The following is a 6,371-nucleotide window of genomic DNA, read 5'->3' on the forward strand; positions in this document are numbered from 1 at the left end:
TCACAGCCCTGGGGTGGGTCACAGCTCATCTGAAACCTGACCAGCAGCACAGGTTCAGCTCTGCAGCCAGTGCATGGAAATAACTCCTGGTGAACTGTGCTCGGGTTAAAAACTGAGTTCACCCACTCACGGCTGCAGTTTGATGGAGGGTTCACCCAGAGCCTGAAACCCTGAAACAAACTCACTGGCAGCCTGACATTTCAGCTGTGTCCTGTGTAGATGGCTTCCTGCTTATTCAATASTTCTGAATAAAAATGCTTAATGCCTGTGAGGTAACAAATAAGCTATTAATGCTGTGCACCGTGGATGCTTACAACCTGATTTAACCTTCTTTTTCTCTTCTAACCTCAACAGGGTCTCTGGAAAATATGCAATCTTTTTGTAACTAAGTTAATAAGTGTTTTCAATCACCAAAAATAATTACTATCAAGAACAGAAACAGCATGCATAGGGCATATAAAAGCCAGCAACGGGAGAGTGCAGGTGAGAGAGAGAGAACAAGAGAAAAGATACTGTCAAATACCCCAGATTCCTCCAGCCTAGATTTCTGCTTTTCACATATAAGGACAGCTTTCAAAATATTCCTCTGCATGTCCAGGATGCACCCCACTTTTTGGAGGCTCTCTGATGCCATCTCTCCTGGAGGGTTGAGGCTGGATTCACCCTGGAGCTCTGTCAGGTCACACCCATGCAGTTTGCACAGCAAACTTGCCCAGATTTATGTCCAACTTTGCTTTTTAATAATTTGATTTCAGTTCCTCATTTAACCACTCTTCACAATTTGACAGCTCTTCATTTAACCAGTCCACACAATTTTCCATATACTTTGGGGGAGTTTTTGGGTGAGTTTATTTTCTCACTACTTTAACCCAGACACACTATTGGTGATCTATAAAAGGATAAATCAAAACCCGAAGTGCTGTGGTGGGCAGAGGCTGTCACCAAGGCCAGCTGACCTGTGACAGATCCTGTATGAGTTTTTCTCTCATTTTGTACCTGGCCTGAGCAGGTATTCTGGGATGTGCACCCACAGCCTGCTGCTCCTCCCTCCTTTTCATGCCATCATKTCCCATCAGCGCTGCTCATCACAAACACTAACTCAGGCTGACATCGCTCCTACCAGAGACGGGAGCTATTGAATTATCTAAGGACAAACCTAAATACTAGCTTTTAGAGGATAAATGATCTACTGAAAGCAAGGATTGTTTTGGACATGCCGTGTCACATTAGTCACGCTCGGCTTTGCATTGCAGTGTAATCTTGTGCCGTGTCATCTGAGCAACATGAAGGCACATGGCACAACATGACAGATGCCTCAGCAGGGCAGGGAAGACCCTCTCTGGATCCCACATCCATTACAGCTCATCTCAAATAAAAGATTCAAAGGATATGAATGACRGTGTGTCTGCAGGCCAAAAGCGACTCAAGTCTCCCCAGTTATCTGCAGAAAACAGATCTCAATTCACCTGCTTCCCACATAATTAATGCTCTATTTGCTGCCATTAAATGCTGTTTCATTATTGTTCTGTTCCAAAGAACCTGATTACAAAGTAGGAAAATCTCTTCTTTCAGGTTTTTAGCAACAATAAAAATTCCAGATAAAGTCACAATTCCTTTTAAGCACAATACCCATCGTAAGCTCTAATTTATTGCTAGAAAACCTCCCCTCTGTTAGGAAGAGGCATCACCTCAAGTAATCTCCACAGAGCACCACAAGAACACTCTGCAGCCCATTCTTGTCCTTTCCAAGAAGATTGCTTCCTTAAATGTTCCTTGAGAAATTTCAGAAGACAATAAATCACTGAGAATGTACTGTAATATAAAAAATCCTAGAAGAAATAATCTATGTGCATTCAGCTTCAAATTATTAAAAGCTTTCTAATTTTTATTCTCTTTTATTGAAGATGGAAAGAAAAAGCAGACARGTTAACCTGCCTTTTACTGAAAACAACATCCCCTTTTTCTAGAAATATCCAAAAATGGAAGGGAAAAGCATCTCTGTTTCCATTTATAACTCCTGATCTGAAACCAGGAAAAACAAACAGCATTTTCTTCCAAAGAACCCAGCACTTTGGAATGAAGTTAAACCATTGGTGAGCATTTCAATTATCACACTTCCTAAAAGCCCAGCCTCCATTTGGAAGGACTTTTAGCAGAAACAACAAAACCCCTTCCCTGAAGCTGCCTGGTCCCTGTGACCTTGCAGCTCCTCCACAAAGCCTGGCTGCAGGAGCAGTGTCGAGGATGGAGCTGCTTCTCTGCTCCAAAAGCAGAGCTTGTTCCCTGTAGGTAACCATGGCCCATCCTGCAGCTCCTGCCATTTTCCACATCCTTTTAATAATTTTTTAATGGAGCTGCTCCTCCTGCTCYGTGCCCCACATAGCAGAGGAATACAATGCCCTGGCAGGTCCGGTCTGACTGGCCATATGCTGCTCTATTTGGAACTGCTGGTGTCCTGACCTCGCTTTTGTCCGAGATGCAGAAAAGTCCAACTGAGCAGCTGAAATATTCTCTTTTATCCCAAGCTAAGGAAACTATTTTTCCCCCTTCACAAAACTTAATTTGCTTTTCAAAGGGAAAAAGAAAGAAAAAAAAAGAAAAAAAAGCACGTAGTTTATTATTGTGCTCCTCAACTGTCTGAGGAAATACAGAGAAAATGCCTGGCACATATGGTATTTTTATGTGGCTTATTTTTTTCCCTTGTCTACAAGCCTGCACAGAGTCATTACTATTTGGCACACGGCAAAAGGAAGTCTCCTGTGCACAACATGATTTAGTCTGGCCGATAAAGTGGAAGTGGATTTCTTCATTGCATATTAAGTTCTGCTGGRTACCATTTGCACAGGAGAATGAAATTGCAGTTTCATGCTCTTCTTTGCTGATACACTTCCCATCGACCAGCCATATCTCTCTCTTTCCCCAAACACTAAAATTTCTCCCAGCAGTGACTGTGCTGCTCAGATCCCAATCCACYTTGTGCATGGGTGCTGGGTTTGCCCTTGCTCAGCTCCCACTAAATATTCCATGTACCAGCCAGCTGTGTGCAGCYTCCCAGGCTGAATCCCTCACCACGGGAGCTGCTGAGCTCTAAGAGCTTCCTCCTCCCCAGCTCAGTGCTTGCTCCTCTACACAAAATGCTCCATCACATCTGAGACACTGACTCCTTCCCAAAATGTGAGCACCAGTAACTGCAGCCAAAGGAGAGCCCATCCACACCCCARTGCCATTACTGGCACCCCCAGAAGGGTTGGGTGAGTTGTGCTGGTCCAGACTCGGTGCTAAAGACAATTCTGGKAATCAGTTTCTGCTCCTCTAACCCACATTTCTTCTCTAATGCTTTCAGAGCACAACACAAACTGGGTGCTGCCAGTGAGCCTGACTCATAACAGACACACAGTTTTCTTCTAAAAGAACATTAAAAGGCAGCTTTAAGGGTTGATGGACTCGTTTCTCTGGGCTGTCACTGGAAGGAGTGGCCTGTGCTGAGAGGGGAAATGCCTCCCACTGGAATCAATCCCACCAGCATTGTCAGTCTCACAGCCCAATAACACAAACCTCATTCAAACATCACACACGGGTAACAAACCAGCCAGTTCAGCCTCTGTTTCACCAGAAGCTTCTGGGCAGTGTCAACCAGCCCTGGCGGAGGGGCAGAGGTGCCAGTGGCRTGACAAACATCACTGTGGAGCAGACTGACAGGAGGGGAACAGCACTGTGACCCAGGAAAGCTCTCAGAGCAGCCCTTCAGCAGCAGGCAGACAGATTCCACACCTTCAGCCTGGCTGGCTGCAGTCACTGATGGCCCTGCAGCGGATGCAGCATCACTTGTCCCCATCCCATGTCCCACCCGTGCTCCCTTTTCTCCCCTGTCCAAGCAGATYCCACCCCAGCCCCTCCAGGCTCCAGCCCTTCCACTCTGAGCTCCCCTCCCACACCCGCAAAGCTCTCCCCATGAGCCACCCCTTCACCTTGGCAGGCAGATAGCCTCACACCACCCCCCTAAAGTCACTGGTAGCTTGGAAATGAAATTCAATAAGGTGACAATGACCTGTTCCCTGCTGTTCTTCCCTCCCCTATTAATTCCCTTCTCTTTCCTTTCCTGTCATATTGTTTTACCTATTACTCCATGCCTAATAAATTATCAGTAATGCTGCAGCATCAAACATTTATTATCCTGAGCACCACGTGAGTAATGAGTGAGTTAACCTCCAATTTTTGTCCGTATAATTCACTCATATTGATTTTACATGAAAAGAACTCTTGACTTACATCGGATGACCCTGATAAATTTAATCTCTTTAATGCTTCTTCTTTCTAAATAAATGTAAAATGTTTTCCTATAGAAAGTTTTTCACCAGTAAAATCTGTATCGAAACTTGGCAAAATACCTCCTCTGCTACTCTGCCAAATTAATCAATAATTAAAAAAAAAAAAAAAACCACCAAAACCTGCATAAAAATTCACCAGTTCCATCAAGCACTGGTAGCCCATCAGCCTGACGGTGTTGTTACAAAAGTGACAGGTAATCAGAGCTGACAGTTGGTGTCAAACCCACAGCTGGAATTTAGCAGCAGATTGGGACAGGTACCAGTTTGGGGCCATTTTTTCCCCTGTTCTCACCACCTCTCCTTTCCCTTGGTGGCCCAAGCAGAAAGTCTGGGAAGGGAGCATGGGAACAGCACAGTTCCTCTTCCCAAGCCATGGGGACCCTGAGGAATCCTCTGTTCTGGGTGTCCCTGGCTTTGCTGTGCTGGCTCAGAGAGCAGAAACCACACTCAGTGTTTTGTGCTGGCTGTCACAGCTTTTCTGTGGGATGCACACAGGGCTGGGTATTTTAAACCCTCAAAAAGTTGCAGAACTCTTGCAGAAGGCTCGCAGCAGGAGTCAGGAGAGTGTTTCTTTAGATTCCATCTGTGCCAGGCGTGGCAGAAGGCTGATGCAGAAAGGCTGGAGGAGATGGGCTCCAGAGAAGGGCTGGGCAGCCACCTCGGCCAGCAGCCGGGACCACTGCCAGGCCAGGGCTGTGCAACAGCAAAGCTGAAGGAAAAATCAATTTGGGAAATTCAAAAGGTATTTTGCCACAGGAAAGATATGCAGCTGGGCATGGACACAGKTTGGTCCCTGCCAAAATGAAGGGAGGTGGGCAAGATCCTGTCCTGAGAGGGGCAGACACTGGCAGCCTCTGCACACACAAACACGTCCTTCCTAGGGAAGGGCGTACCAGGTAGTGCTGCCAGGGAGAGCTCATGCAAACACAAGGGTTTTGTTTAGGTTGTGCCTTTAAAATATGTCCACTCCCCTCTCAGCCCRCATGTTTTACAGTCTCAGCATAGTTTCCCCTGTGGACAGCTCTGGCAGGCTCGGTGATTTTTTTTTTTTCCGAAGTGAACTCACTCACAAATGCATTTTTCAAGCTCCCACAACTTGAAGAATAGAAGTTCCAGCACGAAGAAAAAAAAAAAAAAAAAAAAAAAAAAAAAAAAAAAAAAAAAAAAAAAAAAAAAAAAAAAAAACAGGAACCAAAAAAAGGTAACATTACAGAACATTCAGAGACTCAAGCACACAGCATTTGAAGTGGGTAACTCATTTACATAGTCCTTCAGTCATTAATTTGTATTCCTTTTCATGGTAAAATGCCTTTTTTTTTTTGTTGTGTGTACAAAGGGAAGGACAGCGATCATGGTCATTTGGACTCCAAATAGACGCTTTTAATCTACAGGATGCAGGAAAATCATTAAYTATATTTGGCCAAATATTAGAAAATGCTATATTTCAGCTACCCAAATATTAGAATTCATTATAGCCAAGCATTGGGAACATCTGTGTTGCAGCAAGAAATCCTGTTTCCAAGCAAATRTAAAGGGCAGGAGACAGAAAGAAATCGACTGCCTGAGAACATCAGCACAAGATGAGCCACCCAAGTCCATGAAATTATGCAATATTTTCCCTGATAACTGCCTTGGGTCAGCCTGAGAACAGTTATGCACTATTCTAAATAAACAGCTTGGTATTTCTTCATGCCAAATAGCTCCTTTTGGTGCCTGGCAACACAGTGCCTCTGCCACCACACCCTGTTTATCACTATTCCCCCAAAACAGCCACTTTCTCACTGAAGAAATGCTGGAGAATCCAGTCAGGACAAGAAGAGAACCCAGCTAACCTCCACACCCCAAGCAGTGAATCCAATCTCCCAGATCTCCTTCCCACCATTCAACACCACACTGGTTTTTGTTTGGAATTTTTTACTAACAAGCCCAAGAAAATGGAATGGAATGGAGAATAGAATAGAATAGAATAGAATAGAATAGAATAGAATAGAATAGAATAGAATAGAATAGAATAGAATAGAATAGAATAGAATAGAATAGAAT

The sequence above is a fragment of the Malurus melanocephalus genome, unplaced genomic scaffold (assembly GCF_030028575.1).
Source record: "Malurus melanocephalus ecotype Western Australia unplaced genomic scaffold, MMel_1.1 scaffold_216, whole genome shotgun sequence".
In the NCBI taxonomy this organism is placed as follows: Eukaryota; Metazoa; Chordata; class Aves; order Passeriformes; family Maluridae; genus Malurus; species Malurus melanocephalus.